This window comes from Pleurodeles waltl, chromosome 8, assembly GCF_031143425.1.
Source record: "Pleurodeles waltl isolate 20211129_DDA chromosome 8, aPleWal1.hap1.20221129, whole genome shotgun sequence".
In the NCBI taxonomy this organism is placed as follows: domain Eukaryota; kingdom Metazoa; phylum Chordata; class Amphibia; order Caudata; family Salamandridae; genus Pleurodeles; species Pleurodeles waltl.
Window position 1 is genome coordinate 1,542,398,058 of NC_090447.1, and position 20,527 is coordinate 1,542,418,584.

A 20,527-nucleotide genomic window follows, 5' to 3' on the forward strand; every position below is an offset into this window, starting at 1 on the left:
CCCCCGGAGCGGAGGCCGAAGCCACCACCACAGAAGTCGAAGTGGCCCCTTCCAACCCCACAGGGCCCGAAGGTGCACCAGCGGAGTCAGACTGCCCAGAAATTAGGCACATGGCCTCATAGAACTCTTCAAGTGGGCAGGGGTCGCTCCGACTCCCGGAAACTCGGGGAGGTGCCGAGTCGACCCAGATGCAGGCTCCGCGAACAAAGGCCTCGAGCGACAACCTTCCCTTTCCCGTGTCTGGACAGTGCGGGTCAATGGCAGTGGAAAATTGTCCTATGCCCAGGAGTCCCTATGCTGGGTTTAGACTAGGTAGCCAAAATAACATCTGTATGAAGCCGGCCTGGTCTGTGGTGGACACCTATGGTGTTGGCACATTATACCAGGTCCAGGCAACTCCTATTAGTGAATGAAAACAGTGTCTAGGAAGCCAAGGCTCTCTAGAGGTAGTTGTGGATGAGCAGCCAAGACTTATCTAGGAGGAGTGCAAAGTACTTGCAATACCACAGCAGTTTATCACACCTGAACGGATCCACACAATGTTGCAAAAATAAAGGTACTTTATTATAGTAACACTGAACTAAATTACTTGTAGGCAGTACCCCAACTGGAGGTAAGTACACGAGATAGATGGAAAATGTCACTTACCCAGTGTGCATCTGTTCGTGGCATGAGACGCTGCAGATTCACATGCTGTGCATTATCCTCCCATCTAGTGTTGGGCTCGAAGTGTTACAAGTAGTTTTTCTTCGAAGAAGTCTTTTCGAGTCACGAGATCGAGGGACTCCTCCCCTTTCGGCTCCATTGCGCATGGGTGTCGACTCCATCTTAGATTGTTTTCCCCGCAGAGGGTGAGGTAGGAGTTGTGTATATAGTAATAGTGCCCATGCAATAGAGTAAGTATGTATGTACATAATGTGTCTAAAAGTGATATATATTTACAAATTTACAAGTTTTATCAACATATGATATATATATATATATATATATATATATATATATATATATATATATATATATATATATAATTTTTATCAACTTATAACGGCTACAGGCTCCCTGAGAGGCGGGAGGGCGCATGTGAATATTCAGCGTCTCAAGCCACAAACAGATGTACACTGGGTAAGTGACATTTTCCGTTCAATGGCATGTGTAGCTGCAGATACACATGCTGTGCATAGACTAGTAAGCAGTTATCTTCCCAAAAGCGGTGGTTTAGCCTGTTGAAGTTGTTTGAAATAATGTCCGTAATACTGCCTGTCCTACTGTGGCTTGTTGTGTTGTTAACACATCCACACAGTAATGTTTTGTGAATGTATGAGGCGTAGACCATGTGGCTGCCTTACAGATTTCTGTCATGGGTATATTTCCTAGAAAGGCCATTGTGGCGCCTTTCTTTCTAGTGGAGTGTGCCTTCAGTGTAATAGGCAGGTCTCTCTTTGCTTTTACATAGCAGGTTTGGATACACTTAACTATCCATCTGGCAATGCCTTGTTTGGATATTGGATTTCCTGCATGAGGTTTTTGAAAAGCTACAAACAATTGTTTTGTTTTGCGAAATTGTTTGGTTCTATCAATGTAATACATTAGTGCCCTTTTAATGTCTAATGTATGTAATGCCCTCTCAGCTACAGAGTCTGGTTGTGGAAAAAATACTGGGAGTTCCACAGTTTGATTTAGGTGGAACGGTGATATAACTTTTGGTAAAAATTTGGGATTTGTGCGTAGAACCACTTTATGTTTGTGTATTTGTATAAAGGGTTCTTGCATGGTAAATGCTTGTATTTCACTTACTCTTCTAAGAGATGTGATAGCTATTAGGAAGGCTACTTTCCATGTTAAGTATTGCATCTCACAAGAGTGCATGGGTTCATATGGTGGACCCATGAGTCGTGTTAACACAATATTGAGGTTCCATGAGGGAACTGGTGGTGTTCTTGTGGGTATGATTCTATTTAGACCCTCCATAAATGCTTTTATGACTGGGATTCTAAAGAGTGATGTTGAATGTGTAATTTGCAGATAGGCAGAAATTGCTGTAATAAGTAGCTTACAATGTTTTGTGTGGACGCATGTAGTGGTTGAATTTGATTATTATGACAATAAACAAATCTTTTCCATTTATTTGCGTAGCAATGTCTTGTAGTAGGTTTCCTAGCTTGTTTAATGACCTCCATACATTCTTGTGTAAGGTCTAAATGTCCAAATTCTAAGACTTCAGGAGCCAGATTGCTAGATTGAGTGATGCTGGATTCGGGTGTCTGATCTGTTGTTTGTGTTGAGTTAACAGATCTGGTCTGTTTGGTAGTTTGATATGAGGTACTACTGACAGGTCTAGTAATGTTGTGTACCAAGGTTGTCGTACCCAAGTTGGTGCTATTAGTATTAGTTTGAGTTTGTTTTGACTCAATTTGTTTACCAGATAAGGAATGAGTGGGAGAGGGGGAAAAGCGTAAGCAAATATCCCTGACCAGCTCATCCATAACGCATTGCCCTTGGAGTGAGGGTGTGGGTACCTGGACACGAAGTTTTGGCATTTTGCGTTTGCTTTTGTTTCGAATAGGTCTATTTGCGGTGTTCCCCAGTTTTGAAAGTAAGTTTGCAGTATCTGGGGTTGAATTTCCCATTCGTGTATCTGTTGGTGATCTCGACTGAGATTGTCTGCCAACTGGTTTTGAATTCCTGGGATGTATTGTGCTATTAGGCGAATGTGATTGTGATTTGCCCAATGCCAAATCTGCTGTGCTAAGAGACACAGCTGTGATGAGTGTGTCCCTCCGTTTGTTTACGTAACACATTGTTGTCATGTTGTCTGTTTTGACAAGAATGTGTTTGTGGGCTATTAACAGTTGAAATGCTTTCAATGCTAGAAATACTGCAAGTAGTTCCAGATGATTTATATGAAGTTGGCTTTGTTGAGCGCCCCATTGTCCCTGTATATTGTGCTGGTTGAGGTGTGCTCCCCACCCTACCATGGAAGCATCTGTTGTGATCACGTATTGAGGCACTGGGTCTTGGAATGGCCGCCCTTAATTTAAATTTATAGGATTCCACCATTGAAGCGACGAGTGTGTTTGGCGGTCTATCAACACTAGATCTTGGAGTTGACCCTGTGCTTGTGTCCATTGTGTTGCTAGGCACTGTTGTAAGGGCCGCATGTGTAATCTTGCGTTTGGGACAATGGCTATGCATGAAGACATCATGCCTAGAAGTTTCATCACAAACCTCACTTGGTAGTGTTGGTTTGGGTGCATGTTTAATATTATATTTTGGAATGCTTGTACCCTTTGTGGACTTGGAGTGGCAATCCCTTTTTCTGTGTTGATTGTTGCTCCTAAGTATTGTTGTATTTGACACGGTTGTAAGTGTGATTTTAGGTAGTTTATTGAGAACCCTAACTTGTGTAGGGTTTCTATGACGTGTTTTGTGTGTTGAAGACATTGTTCCTGAGTGCTGGTTTTTATTAACCAATCGTCTAGGTACGGGAATACGTGTATGTGCTGTCTTCTGATATGTGCAGCTACTACCGCAAGGCATTTTGTAAATACTCTTGGTGCTGTTGTTATCCCAAATGGTAACACTTTGAATTGGTAATGTACTCCTTGGATTACAAACCTTAAGGCCCGTATTTATACTTTTTGACGCTAAACTGCGCTAACGCAGTTTAGCGTCAAAAAGTTTTGCGCCGGCTAACGCCATTCTGAAGCGCCATGCGGGCGCCGTATTTATTGAATGTCGTTAGCCGGCGCAAGCAGACCGGCGCTGCCTGGTGTGCGTGGAAAAAAACCACGTACACCAGGCAGCGCCGGCGTTGGGAAAAATGGCGCTAGGGCGTCTTAAAAATGGTGCAAGTCAGGTTGACGCAAAAAATCGCCTCCACCCGATTTGCGCCATTTTTAACGACGCCCAGACGCCATTTACATGACTCCTGTCTTAGTAAAGACAGGAGTCATGCCCCCTTGCCCAATGGCCATGCCGGCATGTAGGGGGGCACAAATCAGGCCCCCCTATGCCCCAAAAAAAATATAAAAAAAAAAAAAATTATACTTACCTGAACTTACCTGAATGTCCCTGGGGTGGGTCCCTCCATCCTTGGGTGTCCTCCTGGGGTGGGCAAGGGTGGCAGGGGGGGTCCCTGGGGGCATGGGAGGGCAGCTGTGGGCTCATTTTGAGCCCACAGGTCCCTTAACGCCTGCCCTGACCCAGGCGCTAAAATCCGGCGCAAATGCGGGGTTTTATGGCCCTCCCACTCCCGGGCGTCATTTTTGCCCGGGAGTATAAATACGACGCATTTGCGGCGCAGTCATTTTTTTAGACGGGAACGCCTACCTTGCATCTCATTAACGCAAGGAAGGCGTTCACGCAAAAAAATTACGCTCTTTCCTCATACTTTGGCGCTAGACGCGTCTAACGCCAAAGTATAAATATGGCGTTAGTTTTGCGCCGAATTTGCGTCGAAAAAAACGACGCTAATTCGGCGCAAACGGAGTATAAATATGCCCCTAAGTATTTCCTGTGGGAAGGATGTATGGGTATATGGAAGTAAGCATCCTTGAGGTCTAATATTGACATGTAGTCTTGTTGTGTGAGCAATGGAATCACGTCTTGAAGTGTCACCATGTGAAAGTGATCTGATTTGATGTAAAGATTTAGGGGGTCATTCTGACCCTGGCGGTCATTGACCGCCAGGGTCAACGACCGCGGGAGCACCGCCAACAGGCTGGCGGTGCTCCCAAGGGCATTCTGACCGCGGCGGTATGGCCGCGGTCAGAAACGGAAAACCGGCGGTCTCCCGCCGGTTTTCCGCTGCCCTGAGGAATCCTCCATGGCGGCGCAGCTTGCTGCGCCGCCATGGGGATTCCGACCCCCTCACCGCCATCCTGTTCCTGGCGGTCGTGACCGCCAGGAACAGGATGGCAGTGAGGGGTGTCCTGGGGCCCCTGGGGGCCCCTGCAGTGCCCATGCCAATGGCAAGGGCACTGCAGGGGCCCCCGTAAGAGGGCCCCTAAAAGATTTTCAGTGTCTGCCATGCAGACACTGAAAATCGTGACGGGTGCTACTGCACCCGTCGCACCCTTCCCACTCCGCCGGCTCCATTCGGAGCCGGCTTCCTCGTGGGAAGGGGTTTCCCGCTGGGCTGGCAGGCGGCCTTCTGGCGGTCGCCCGCCAGCCCAGCGGGAAACACAGAATAACCGCGGCGGTCTTCTGACCGCGTAGCGGTTTTCTGTTGGGGGAACCGCCCGCCAAAGTTAGAATCACCCCCTTAGTGTTCTGAGATCTAAGATGGGTCTCAGTGTTTTGTCCTTTTTTGGTATTAGAAAATACAGGGAGTAAACACCTGTTCCCTTCTGATGGTTGGGTACTAGTTCTATTGCTTCTTTTTGTAACAACGCTTGGACTTCTAGTTGTAATAGATCCAAGTGCTGTTTGGACATGTTGTGTGCTTTTGGAGGCACATTTGGTGGTAATTGTAGGAATTCCATGCAATAACCATGTTGGATAATGGCTAGGACTCATGAGTCCGTAGTTATGTCTTCCCAATTTTTTTAATAATCTGTGAGTCTCCCCCCCCACTGGTGTTATGTGTTGGGGATTTGTGACATTGGAGTCACTGTTTAGTTTGTGGGGTTTTTGGGCTTTGGAATTTCCCTCTTGTTTTAGGGAACTGTCCACCCCTATGTTGTCCCCGAAAGCCTCCTCTTTGGTATTGACCCTGGTATGTGGGTCTGGCCTGTGAGGTTGAAGGTTCTGTGCTTTGGGCCAGAAACCCCCCTCTAAAGTGTGGCTTCCTAAAGGTGCGCCTCTGCTCTGTGAGGAGTAGAGCGCACCCATGGCTTTGGCCGTGTCCGTGTCTTTCTTTAGCTTTTCTATAGCTGTATCCACCTCCGGCCCAAACAACAGTTGTCCATTAAAAGGCATATTCGGCACAGCCAGCTGGATCTCTGGCTTAAATCCGGAGGTGTGTAGCCGTGCGTGTCTCCGAATGGTGACCGCCGTGTTTACTGTTCTGGCGGCTGTGTCCGCTGCGTCCATAGCCGATCTTATTTGGTTGTTGGAGATACTTTGGCCCTCCTCCACCACCTGTTGTGCACGCTTCTGAAACTCTTTGGGAAGATGTTCAATGAAATGTTGCATTTCATCCCAATGAGCCCTATCACATCTTGCCAATAAAGCCTGTGAATTGGCAATGCGCCATTGATTGGCTGCTTGTGCTGCAACCCTTTTCCCTGCTGCATCGAACTTTCGACTTTCTTTGTCGGGTGGCGGTGCATCCCCAGACATCTGTGAGTTTGCCCTTTTCCGGGCTGCCCCTACTACCACTGAGTCAGGTGTTAGTTGATGCGTGATGTACACAGGGTCCGTAGGGGGAGGTTTGTACTTCTTCTCCACCCTAGGTGTGATGGCTCTGCCTTTGACTGGGTCTTGGAACACCTGTTTCACGTGTTTTAACATGCCTGGTAACATAGGCAGACTTTGGTATTGGCTATGTGTTGATGACAGGGTATTGAATAAGAAATCATCCTCTATAGGTTCAGAATGCAGTGCTACGTTGTGAAAAGTAGCTGCTCTGGAAACCACCTGCATGTAAGCAGTACTGTCTTCTGGTGGTGATGGTCTTGCCGGGTAGCAATCCGGACTATTATCAGATACTGGTGCATCGTATAGATCCCATGCATCTGGGTCATCTTGGCTCATCCCTGTGTGCGTTGGTGATTGCATCATTGGGGGTGTTGCAATTGGGGACAGTTGCGGTGAGTGCTGTGGCGAAAAACGTGGTGGAGCTTTTTCTTTAGCCACCTTTGCTTTTGGCTGTTTCCTGGAAAGCGAGTTTCCGTTTCATTTTAATTGGGGGAAGAGTTCTTATTTTCCCTGTGTCCTTCTGTATATGGAGCCTTCTCTGTGTGTAGTCTGGCTCTCCCATCTCTAGTTCTTGTCCAAACTTATGGCCTTGTAGTTGTGATGAAAGGCCTTGTTCTTCGGTATAGGAGCTTTGTTTCGGCTCCGAAGCCGGATGTTTCGGCACCAAAACCTTTTCAGCAATCTTTTTCGGCTGAGGTACTGGGGCCCGTATTTATACTCCGTTTGCGCCGAATTTGCGTCGTTTTTTTCGACGCAAATTCGGCGCAAAACTAACGCCATATTTATACTTTGGCGTTAGACGCGTCTAGCGCCAAAGTATTGGCAAATAGCGTCATTTTTTTGCGTGAACGCCTTCCTTGCGTTAATGAGATGCAAGGAAGGCGTTCCCGTCTAAAAAAAATGACGGCGACGCAAATGCGTCGTATTTATACTCCCGGGCAAAAATCACGCCCGGGAGTTGGCGGGTCAAAAAACCCCGCATTTGCGCCACTATTTAACGCCTGGGTCAGGGTAGGCGTTAAGGGGCCTGTGGGCTCAAAATGAGCCCACAGGTGCCCTCCCCTGCCCCCAGGGACCCCCCCTGCCACCCCTGCCCACCCCAGGAGGACACCCAAGGATGGAGGGACCCACCCCAGGGACATTCAGGTAAGTTCAGGTAAGTATTATTTTTTATATTTTTTTACTTTTTTTTGGGTGGCATAGGGGGGCCTTATTTGTGCCCCCCTACATGCCACTATGCCCAATGACCATGCCCAGGGGACACAAGTCCCCTGGGCATGGCCATTGGGCAAGGGGGCATGACTCCTGTCTTTACTAAGACAGGAGTCATGAAATGGCGTCTGGGCGTCGTAAAAAAATGGCGCAAATCGGGTTGAGGCGATTTTTTTGCCTCAACCTGACTTGCCCCATTTTAAGACGCCCTAACGTCATTTTTTCCCAACGCCGGCGCTGCCTGGTCTACGTGGTTTTTATCCACGCAAACCAGGCAGCGCCGGTCTGCTTGCGCCGGCTAACGCCATTCCATAAATACGGCGCCCGCATGGCGCTTCAGAATGGCGTTAGACGGCGCAAAATTTTTTGACGCTAAACTGCGTTAGCGCAGTTTAGCGTCAAAAAGTATAAATATGGGCCTGGGTTTTTCAGAACCGGTACTGATCCGGTAACCCAGCGGTGCCAGGGTACACCCAAAGACCTCGGGTACTTTCCTGATTCAGACCACAGAAACTCAGGCCCGTATTTATACTTTTTGACGCTAAACTGCGCTAACGCAGTTTAGCGTCAAAAAATTTTGCGCCGGCTAACGCCATTCTGAAGCGCCATGCGGGCGCCGTATTTATTGAATGGCGTTAGCCGGCGCAAGCAGACCGGCGCTGCCTGGTGTGCGTGGAAAAAAACCACGTACACCAGGCAGCGCCGGCGTTGGGAAAAATGGCGCTAGGGCGTCTTAAAAATGGTGCAAGTCAGGTTGACGCAAAAAATCGCCTCCACCCGATTTGCGCCATTTTTAACGACGCCCAGACGCCATTTACATGACTCCTGTCTTAGTAAAGACAGGAGTCATGCCCCCTTGCCCAATGGCCATGCCCAGGGGACTTATGTCCCCTGGGCATGGTCATTGGGCATTGAGGCATGTAGGGGGGCACAAATCAGGCACCCCTATGCCAAAAAAAAATAAATATATATATATATATATATATATATATATACTTACCTGAACTTACCTGAATGTCCCTGGGGTGGGTCCCTCCAGCCTTGGGTGTCCTCCTGGGGTGGGCACGGGTGGCAGGGGGGGTCCCTGGTGGCATGGGAGGGCAGCTGTGGGCTCATTTTGAGCCCACAGGTCCCTTAACGCCTGCCCTGACCCAGGCGCTAAAATCCGGCGCAAATGCGGGGTTTTTTGCCCCGCCCACTCCCGGGCGTCATTTTTGCCCGGGAGTATAAATACGACGCATTTGCGGCGCAGTCATTTTTTTGGACGGGAACGCCTACCTTGCATCTCATTAACGCAAGGAAGGCGTTCACGCAAAAAAATGACGCTCTTTACTCATAGTTTGGCGCTAGACGCGTCTAACGGCAAAGTATAAATATGGCGTTAGTTTTGCGCCGAATTTGCGTCAAAAAAAACTACGCAAATTTGGCGCAAACGGAGTATAAATATGCCCCTCAGAGTCTTCTAGTTGAAGTCAAAGATCAAATTTATTGGCTGCAACCAAGTGACAAGCGTCCTAGAAGTACAACAGCACGATTTGTATGTTCTCAGGAGACTGTGTTTCAATGCAAAGTCAGGTTTCCTTATATACAGTTTTTTAAGCTTCAGGCAAACATTCTTGACATTTTGGTTGGTCATTCACATGTTTTCACTACAAAGGAAAAAACAGTGTCATGATGAAACCTCATATTTCATGTCATCTAACCCATAATAAGTTACCCGGCAAGGCCTAGTATTTTACATCAGATAAGTGTGGACCCCCAATAAAAACGGGCACCTCCCCCTCGTAAAGTAAGAAGAAGAAAAGAGCAGGTGCAGGTGTGAGCAAGATTAGGCAGGGTGTGTGAGCGATAATAAGGGTTTTATGGCATGGTGTGCCTTGATGCCATCTGATTCGGCCACTGGGAGAGGGACTGACCAAACAGGTTTGGCCTGAGGCAATGGTTCCAGCTTGCCCAGGTCAGAGAAAAGTCAATCAAGGTGTACGTGTCCTTGGAATCAAATCTGACTGTATTATAAGCCTATGTGAGGGCAACTTTAAAAAATGGCTGCCGTGTATAAAATGGGAGCCACGAGTGCAGGACGAAAATGGCGATTTCGAGGTGAAAACGCTGCTGGAATTGAGCGAAAATGCTCATGCTTAGTGTACTAGTCATTATCGGTCTTTTGATACTAAAATCGTACTGCTGTGGCAAAGTAAATTACATGGGTCCAGAATTTTTAGAACCACACGGCTCCGGAGCCACCTTTTTCAGTTTCGGGGTGCCGATATCTCGATGCCGAGTTTGGTTGGAGCCGGTATCTCGGTGTCGAGTATACTCTGTGCCAGTATCTCGACCGGAGTCGGATGTCTTCGGCATGTGTGTGCCCTTTTTCGGTGCCGATGCTTGGGCATCGTGCTTACGGGTTAAGCCATGGCCTATCGGCGGTGGCGTCCCCTGGGCTTTTATTATTTTTGTGTGAGTTTTGGCCGGGGCTGTTTTACTCACTGTTTGTTGCCTCGCCGGCTGCTCACTCTCAGGCTCGTCCGAGTCCGAATCACGAATGGAGAATGTCTCCTCTTCTTCGACGTTGGTGTGTCCAGCCAGCGTCGACGCCATTTGAAGCCTTCGAGCTCTCCTGTCCCGTAGCGTTTTCTTCGACGGAAATGCCCGACAGGCCTCGCAGGTATCCTCTTTGTGTTCGGGGGACAAACACAAATTACAGACCAAATGCTGGTCTGTATAAGGATACTTTGCGTGCCATTCGGGGCAGAAGCGGAATGGGGTCCGTTCCATGAGCATTGAAGATGTACGCGGTCGGCCGACCAGGCCCCGCCGGGGAATGGAAGCCCCGAAGGGCTACCGGAGCTCTTCTTTTCTTCGGTGTCGATGTGCTCTTACTAAACCGATACCGAGCGTAAACAATACTGACTAATTTTCCGATAGTTAACTAACTTTTCCGAACCGAAACACGGAGCGAAGAGGAACATGTCCGAACCCGATGGCGGAAAGAAAACAATCTAATACGGAGTCGACGCCCATGCGCAATGGAGCCGAAAGGGGAGGAGTCCCTTGATCTCGTGACTCGAAAAGACTTCTTCGAAGAAAAACAACTTGTAACACTCCGAGCCCAACCCTAGATGGCAGGATTAATTTACAGCATGTGTATCTGCAGCTACACATGCCATCGAACATATATATATATATATTCATTCATTGGAAAAAAACTGAGGTTACAGGGACGTTATAGTTAGGTTCTGAATTTACTTGTACAAAACTATAGAAATTCAGCAATTATAGTTGAAGTTATTTTAAGTAACTATAACTCGCACCCTAAGGTAACCACACACAAGATCTCATCAATGATAGAACATGAAGTAATTAGCTGTGCATGGCAAAGGCGCGAGTTATAGTTACTTAAAAGAACTTCAACTATAACTGCAGAATTTCTATGGTTTTGTACAAGTAAATTCAGAAGCTAACTACAACGCCTCTGTAACCTTTTTTCAGTGAATTTCTATGATTTATTAACGTAAAGCAATTTTAATTACTATATGTTAATCCTGGCCTGCAGCCAGGCCCTGCAGCAAAGCCCTTATCACCCAATGCCACCACGTCCTTTGGCCGTGGGCAGCACAGGTTGGCCACAGGGCCTGCCTCTGTCAATGGATCTGTGAGTTGGTACATGAGTGTTTGAGTAGGTTTGAAAGTGGGTGAGAGAGTGAGTGGGTGGGTGTGAGGGGGTGCACGAGTGTGTGAGTGGACACATGAGTGTCTGAGTGAATTAATTAGTGTATGAATCACTCTGGTCTGTGGTTTATCTTTCAAATGTTTCCATATTCGCGAATAATTCACACAAATTCAGAAATATTGGCATGGTGACACAAAATTAATTTAAAACCCACAATTTGCACCTAAAACACACCTATTTCACAACCCTGGGATTAGGGTACCTTCACCCTGACCCCTTATGATGCTTTCAATTTGGATTTTCACCCCTGGGGACCGTGTCAGGTGAAATAAAATGGCGGCCACAACTTTCTAGTCAGGTTGTGGTCAGCCCATTGCAACGCTTCTTTTCGCACGCGTATTCACAACAAAATTGTGAATTTCGCGAATTATCTGCAGCCAGTGATATACAAATTTATTTTCCTTTCAATATCTCAAAAACTACTGAACAGATTCACACCATATAAGTGAAAGCGTAATCTGCGTATTGACAACTAGCTTTCTGCCAAATTTGGTGTAGTTCCGTCCAGTGGTTCGGCCTGTAGTTTTGTCTATAGAATCCTTTGGAAATTAACATGGGAAACACAACCTTTTTTGATCCCCCTTTTTCTAGGCCCCCTCTTAACGTATCACTCCAAAACTTTCCATGTGCAACAAGAATCACTGCAACGCTGTTTTGGGGAAAATGTTGTTAATATTCGTCAAACGGTGTCAAAGATATAGGCAAGTCAAAAAACACTTTTCCTATGGAAACATGGTCCTAACTATAACTACCTAGTGGCGACCGCAACAAGGTAAGATATATGGAAAATGTTACTTACCCAGTGTGCAGGAAGTTGGCTCTGTATGCACTATTTCAAAGTAAGGAATAGTATGCACAGAGTCCAAGGGTTCCCCTTAGAGGTAAGATAGTGGCAAAAAGAGATAATACTAATGCTCTATTTTGTGGTAGTGTGGTCGAGCAGGAGGCTTACCAAAGGAGTAGTGTTAAGCATTTGTTGTACATACACAAGCAATAAATGAGGAACACACACTCAAAGACAATTCCAGGCCAATAGGTTTTTGTATAGAAAAATATCTTTTCTTAGTTTGTTTTAAGAACCGCAGGTTCAAATTTTACGTGTAATACTTCAAATGAAAGGTATTGCAGGTAAGTACTTTAGGAACTTTGAATAATCACAATAGCATATATACTTTTCAAATAAATCACATATAGCTATTTTAAAACTAGACAGTGCAATTTTCAACAGTTCCTGGGGGAGGTAAGTATTTGTTAGTTTTTGTAGGTAAGTAAACCACCTACGGGGTTCAAGTTTGGGTCCAAGGTAGCCCACCGTTGGGGGTTCAGAGCAACCCCAAAGTTACCACACCAGCAGCTCAGGGCCGGTCAGGTGCAGAGTTCAAAGTGGTGCCCAAAACACACAGGCTTCAATGGAGAAGGGGGCGCCCCGGTTCCAGTCTGCCAGCAGGTAAGTACCCGTGTCTTCGGAGGGCAGACCAGGGGGGTTTTGTAGGGCACCGGGGGGGGGACACAAGCTAGCACAGAAAGTACACCCTCAGCAGCACGGGGGCAGCCGGGTGCAGTGTACAAACACACGTCGGGTTTGTCGTTGAAATCAATGGGAGACCAAGGGGTCTCTTCAGCGATGCAGGCAGGCAAGGGGGGGGGGCTCCTCGGGGTAGCCACCACCTGGGCAAGGGAGAGGGCCTCCTGGGGGTCACTCCTGCACTGGAGTTCCGCTCTTTCAGGTCCTGGGGGCTGCGGGTGCAGAGTCTTTTCCAGGCGTCGGGATCTGGGAGTCAGGCAGTCGTGGTCAGGGGGAGCCTCGGGATTCCCTCTGCAGGCGTCGCTGTGGGGGCTCAAGGGGGGCAACTCTGGCTACTCACGGTCTCGTAGTCGCCGGGGAGTCCTCCCTGAAGTGTTTGTTCTCCACAAGTCGAGCCGGGGGCGTCGGGTGCAGAGTAGCAAGTCTCACGCTTCCGGCGGGAAACACAGTCGTTTTAAAGTTGCTCCTTTGGAACAAAGTTGCAGTCTTGGGTGAACAGGGCCGCTGTTCTCGGGAGTTTCTTGGTCCTTCTAGAGCAGGGCAGTCCTCTGAGGATTCAGAGGTCGCTGGTCCCTGGGGAGAGCGTCGCTGGAGCAGTTTCTTCAGAAGGGGGAGACAGGCCGGTAGAGCTGGGGCCAAAGCAGTTGGTGTCTCCGTCTTCTCTGCAGGGTTTTTCAGCTTAGCAGTCCTCTTCTTCTTAGGTTGCAGGAATCTGAGTTCCTAGGTTCAGGGGAGCCCCTAAATACAGAATTTAGGGGTGTGTTTAGGTCAGGGAGGGCAGTAGCCAATGGCTACTAGCCCTGAGGGTGACTACACCCTCTTTGTGCCTCCTCCCAAGGGGAGGGGGGTCACATTCCTATCCCTATTGGGGGAATCTAAAAGGATTTCTAAAAGTCAGAGTCACTTCAGCTCAGGTTGCCTTAGGGACTGTCCTGACTGGTCAGTGACTCCTTGTTTTTCTCATTATCTCCTCCAGCCTTGCCGCCAAAAGTGGGGCCGTGGCCGGAGGGGGCGGGCAACTCCACTAGCTGGAATGCCCTGTGGTGCTGTAACAAAGGGGGTGAGCCTTTGAGGCTCACCGCCAGGTGTTACAGCTCCTGCAAGGAGGAGGTGATAAGCATCTCCACCCAGTGCAGGCTTTGTTACTAGCCACAGAGTGACAAAGGCACTCTCCCCATGTGGCCAGCAACATGTCTTGAGTGTGGCAGGCTGCTAAAACCAGTCAGCCTACACAGGTAGTTGGTTAAGGTTTCAGGGGGCACCTCTAAGGTGCCCTCTGGGGTGTATGTTACAATAAAATGTACACTGGCATCAGTGTGCATTTATTGTGCTGAGAAGCTTGATACCAAACTTCCCAGTTTTCAGTGTAGCCATTATGGTGCTGTGGAGTTCGTGTTTGACAGACTCCAAGACCATATACTCTTATGGCTACCCTGCACTTACAATGTCTAAGGTTTTGCTTAGACACTGTAGGGGCACAGTGCTCATGCACTGGTGCCCTCACCTATGGTATAGTGCACCCTGCCTTAGGGCTGTAAGGCCTGCTAGAGGGGTGACTTATCTATACTGCATAGGCAGTGTGAGGTTGGCATGACACCCTGAGGGGAGTGCCATGTCGACTTACTCGTTTTGTCCTCACCAGCACACACAAGCTGGCAAGCAGTGTGTCTGTGCTGAGTGAGGGGTCCCCAGGGTGGCATAAGATATGCTGCAGCCCTTAGAGACCTTCCCTGGCATCAGGGCCCTTGGTACCAGAGGTACCAGTTACAAGGGACTTACCTGGATGCCAGGGTGTGCCAATTGTGTAAACAAAAGTACAGGTTAGGGAAAGAACACTGGTGCTGGGGTCTGGTTAGCAGGCCTCAGCACACTTTCAAATCAAAACATAGCATCAGCAAAGGCAAAAAGTCAGGGGGTAACCATGCCAAGGAGGCATTTCCTTACACAGTGTACATCTGTTCGTGGCATGAGACGCTGCAGATTCACATGCTGTGCACATCCCGCTCTCTAGTGTTGGGCTCAGAGTGTTACAAGTTGTTTTTCTTCAAAGAAGTCTTTTCGAGTCACAAGATCGAGGGACTCCTCCCCTTTCGGCTCCATTGCACGTGATCGTCCATCTTAGATTGTTTTCCCCGCAAAGGGTGAGGTAGGAGTTGTGTATATAGTAATAGTGCCCATGCAATGGAGTAAGTATGTATGTACATAAGGTGACTAAAAGTGATATATTTACAAATTTACAAATGTACAAGTTTAATTTTTTGTCAACTTAAAAATGGCTTCAGGCTCCCGGGGAGGTGGGAGGGCGCATGTGAATCTGCAGCGTCTCATGCCACGAACAGATGTACACTGGGTAAGTGACATTTTCCGTTCGATGGCATGTGTAGCTGCAGATACACATGCTGTGCATAGACTAGTAAGCAGTTATCTCCCCAAAAGCGGTGGTTTAGCCTGTAGGAGTTGAAGTTGTTTGAAATAATGTCCTTAATACTGCTTGTCCTACTGTGGCTTGTTGTGTTGTCAACACATCCACACAGTAATGCTTGGTAAACGTATGAGGCGTAGACCATGTGGCTGCCTTACAGATTTCAGTCATTGGTATGTTTCCTAGAAAGGCCATGGTAGCGCCTTTCTTTGTGGTCGAGTGTGCCTTTGGTGTAAAAGGCAGTTCTCTTTTTGCTTTTATATAACAGGTTTGAATACATTTAACTATCCATCTGGCAATGCCTTGTTTGGATATTGGATTCCCTGTATGAGGTTTTTGGAAAGCAACAAACCATTGTTTTGTTTTGCGAATTTGTTTGGTTCTATCAATGTAGTACATTAGTGCCCTTCTGATGTCTAATGTATGTAATGCTCTCTCAGCTACAGAATCTGGTTCTGGGAAGAACACTGGGAGTTCCACTGTTTGATTTAAGTGGAACGGTGATATGACTTTAGGTAAGTGTAAGGAAATGCCTCCTTGGCATGGTTGCCCCCTGACTTTTTGCCTTTGCTGATGCTATGTTTACAATTGAAAGTGTGCTGAGGCCTGCTAACCAGGCCCCAGCACCAGTGTTCTTTCCCTAACCTGTACTTTTGTATCCACAATTGGCAGACCCTGGCATCCAGATAAGTCCCTTGTAACTGGTACTTCTAGTACCAAGGGCCCTGATGCCAAGGAAGGTCTCTAAGGGCTGCAGCATGTCTTATGCCACCCTGGAGACCTCTCACTCAGCACAGACACACTGCTTGCCAGCTTGTGTGTGCTAGTGAGAACAAAACGAGTAAGTCGACATGGCACTCCCCTCAGGGTGCCATGCCAGCCTCTCACTGCCTATGCAGTATAGGTAAGACACCCCTCTAGCAGGCCTTACAGCCCTAAGGCAGGGTGCACTATACCATAGGTGAGGGTACTAGTGCATGAGCATGGTACCCCTACAGTGTCTAAACAAAACCTTAGACATTGTAAGTGCAGGGTAGCCATAAGAGTATATGGTCTGGGAGTCTGTCATACACGAACTCCACAGCACCATAATGGCTACACTGAAAACTGGGAAGTTTGGTATCAAACTTCTCAGCACAATAAATGCACACTGATGCCAGTGTACATTTTATTGCAAAATACACCCCAGAGGGCACCTTAGAGGTGCCCCCTGAAACTTAACCGACTGTCTGTGTAGGCTGACTAGTTCCAGCAGCCTGCCACACCAGAGACATGTTGCTGGCCCCATGGGGAGAGTGCCTTTGTCACTCTGAGGCCAGTAACAAAGCCTGCACTGGGTGGAGATGCTAACACCTCCCCCAGGCAGGAGCTGTGACACCTGGCGGTGAGCCTCAAAGGCTCACCCCTTTGTCACAGCCCAGCAGGGCACTCCAGCTTAGTGGAGTTGCCCGCCCCCTCCGGCCACGGCCCCCACTTTTGGCGGCAAGGCTGGAGGGAACAAAGAAAGCAACAAGGAGGAGTCACTGGCCAGTCAGGACAGCCCCTAAGGTGTCCTGAGCTGAGGTGAGGTGACTAACTTTTAGAAATCCTCCATCTTGCAGATGGAGGATTCCCCCAATAGGGTTAGGATTGTGACCCCCTCCCCTTGGGAGGAGGCACAAAGAGGGTGTACCCACCCTCAGGGCTAGTAGCCATTGGCTACTAACCCCCCAGACCTAAACACGCCCTTAAATTTTGTATTTAAGGGCTGCCCTGAACCCTAGAAAATTAGGGGCCATATTTATACTCCGTTTGCGCCGAAATTGCGTCGTTTTTTTTGACGCAATTTCGACGCAAAACTAACGCCAACTAACGCCATATTTATACTATGGCGTTAGAGGCGAATAGCGCCAAAGTTCCCGGAATGTGCGTCATTTTTTAGCGTGAACCCCTTCCTTGCGTTAATGATATGCAAGGGAGGCGTTCCCGTCTAAAAAATGACTCCCAGGACTTTACGTGGTATTTATACTCCCGGGCAAAAGAGACGCCCGGGAGTTGGCGTGGCTAAAAACGGCGCATTTGCGCCACTTTTTAACGCCTGCTCAGGGCAGGCGTTAAGGGGCCTGTGGGCTCAAAATGAGCCCACAGGTGCCCTCCCATGCCCCCAGGGACCCCCCCTGCCACCCTTGCCCACCCCAGGAGGACCCCCAAGGATGGAGGGACCCACCCCAGGGACATTCAGGTAAGTTCAGGTAAGTATAATTTTTTATTTTTTATATTTTTTTTTGGTGGCATAGGGGGGCCTGATTTGTGCCCCCCTACATGCCACTATGCCCAATGACCATGCCCAGGGGACAGAAGTCCCCTGGGCATGGCCATTGGGCAAGGGGGCATGACTCCTATCTTTACAATGATAGGAGTCATGTTGATGGGGGATGGGCGTCGTTAAAAAATGGCGCAAGTCGGGTTAAGACGATTTTTTCGACGTAACCTGACTTGCCCCATTTTAAGACGCCCATGCGCCATTTTCCCCCTACGCCGGCGCTGTCTGGTCTACGTGGTTTTTTCCCACGCAAACCAGGCAGCGCCGGTCTGATTGCGCCGTCTAACGCCATTCCATAAATACGGCGCCCGCTTGGCGCTTCAGAATGGCGTTAGACGGCGCAAAACTTTTTGACGCTAAACTGCGTTAGCGCAGTTTAGCGTCGAAAAGTATAAATATGGGCCTAGATTCCTGCAAACTACAAGAAGAAGGACTGCCTAGCTGAAAACCCCTGCAGAGGAAGACCAGAAGACGACAACTGCCTTGGCTCCAGAAACTCACCGGCCTGTCTCCTGCCTTCCAAAGAACTCTGCTCCAGCGACGCCTTCCAAGGGACCAGCGACCTCTGAATCCTCTGAGGACTGCCCTGCTTCGAAAAAGACAAGAAACTCCCGAGGACAGCGGACCTGCTCCAAAAAGACTGCAACTTTGTTTCAAGGAGCAGCTTTAAAGAACCCTGCAACTCCCCGCAAGAAGCGTGAGACTTGCAACACTGCACCCGGCGACCCCGACTCGGCTGGTGGAGAACCAACACCTCAGGGAGGACCCCCGGACTACTCTACGACTGTGAGTACCAAAACCTGTCCCCCCTGAGCCCCCACAGCGCCGCCTGCAGAGGGAATCCCGAGGCTTCCCCTGACCGCGACTCTCTGAAACCTAAGTCCCGACGCCTGGAAAAGACCCTGCACCCGCAGCCCCCAGGACCTGAAGGACCGGACTTTCACTGCAGAAGTGACCCCCAGGAGTCCCTCTCCCTTGCCCAAGTGGAGGTTTCCCCGAGGAAGCCCCCCCTTGCCTGCCTGCAGCGCTGAAGAGATCCGTTGATCTCTCATAGACTAACATTGCAAACCCGACGCTTGTTTCTACACTGCACCCGGCCGCCCCCGCGCTGCTGAGGGTGAAATTTCTGTGTGGGCTTGTGTCCCCCCCGGTGCCCTACAAAACCCCCCTGGTCTGCCCTCCGAAGACGCGGGTACTTACCTGCAAGCAGACCGGAACCGGGGCACCCCCTTCTCTCCATTCTAGCCTATGCGTTTTGGGCACCACTTTGAACTCTGCACCTGACCGGCCCTGAGCTGCTGGTGTGGTGACTTTGGGGTTGCTCTGAACCCCCAACGGTGGGCTACCTTGGACCAAGAACTGAACCCTGTAAGTGTCTTACTTACCTGGTAAAACTAACAAAAACTTACCTCCCCCAGGAACTGTGAAAATTGCACTAAGTGTCCACTTTTGAAATAGCTATTTGTCAATAACTTGAAAAGTATACATGCAATTGAAATGATTCAAAGTTCCTAATGTACTTACCTGCAATACCTTTCAAACAAGATATTACATGTTAAATTTGAACCTGTGGTTCTTAAAATAAACTAAGAAAAGATATTTTTCTATAACAAAACCTATTGGCTGGATTTGTCTCTGAGTGTGTGTACCTCATTTATTGTCTATTTGTATGTACAACAAATGCTTAACACTACTCCTTGGATAAGCCTACTGCTCGACCACACTACCACAAAATAGAGCATTAGTATTATCTCTTTTTACCACTATTTTACCTCTAAGGGGAACCCTTGGACTCTGTGCATGCTATTCCTTACTTTGAAATAGCACATACAGAGCCAACTTCCTACAGTAAGAATTTAGGATTTGTGCGTAGCACTACTTTATGTTTGTGTGTCTGTATAAAGGGTTCTTGTATGGTGAAGGCTTGTATTTCACTTACTCTTCTGAGAGACGTGATAGCTATTAGAAAGGCTACTTTCCATGTTAAGTAATGTATCTCACATGAGTGCATGGGTTCAAAAGGTGGACCCATGAGTCGTGTTAATACGATGTTGAGGTTCCACGAAGGAACTGGTGGTGTTCTTGGTGGGATAATCCTTTTCAGACCCTCCATAAATGCTTTTATGACGGATTCTGAATAATGAAGTTGAATGCGTAATTTGCAGATAAGACGAAATTGCTGTGAGATGTATTTTAATGGATGAAAAAGCTAACTTGGACTTTTGTAAGTGTAGTAGGTAGCTTACGATGTTTTTTGCAGATGCGTGTAATGGTTGGATTTGATTATTATGGCAGTAATAAACAAACCTTTTCCACTTATTTGTGTAGCAATGTCTTGTGGTTGGTTTCCTAGCATGTTTTATGACCTCCATGCATTCTTGTGTAAGGTCTAGATGTCCGAATTCTAAGATTTCAGGAGCCAAATCGCTAGATTTAGTGATGCTGGATTCGGGTGTCTGATCTGTTTTTTGTGTTGAGTTAACAGATCTGGTCTGTTTGGCAGTTTGATATGAGGCACTACTGACAGGTCTAGTAGTGTTGTGTACCAAGGTTGTCGTGCCCAAGTTGGTGCTATCAGTATTAGTTTGAGTTTGTTTTGACTCAATTTGTTTACTAGGTACGGAAGGAGTGGGAGAGGGGGGGAAAAGCGTATGCAAATATCCCTGACCAACTCATCCATAACGCATTGCCTTGAGACTGAGGCTGTGGTTACCTGGATGCAAAGTTTTGGCATTTTGCGTTTTCTTTTGTTGCGAATAGGTCTATTTGCGGTGTTCCCCATATTTGGAAGTAAGTTTGTAGTATCTGGGGATGAATTTCCCATTCGTGGATCTGTTGATGATCCCGAGAGAGATTGTCGGCTAACTGGTTTTGAATTATTGGTATGAATTGCGCTATTAGGCGAATGTGGTTGTGAATCGCCCAATGCCATATCTTTTGAGCTAAGAGACACAATTGTGTCGAGTGTGTCCCTCC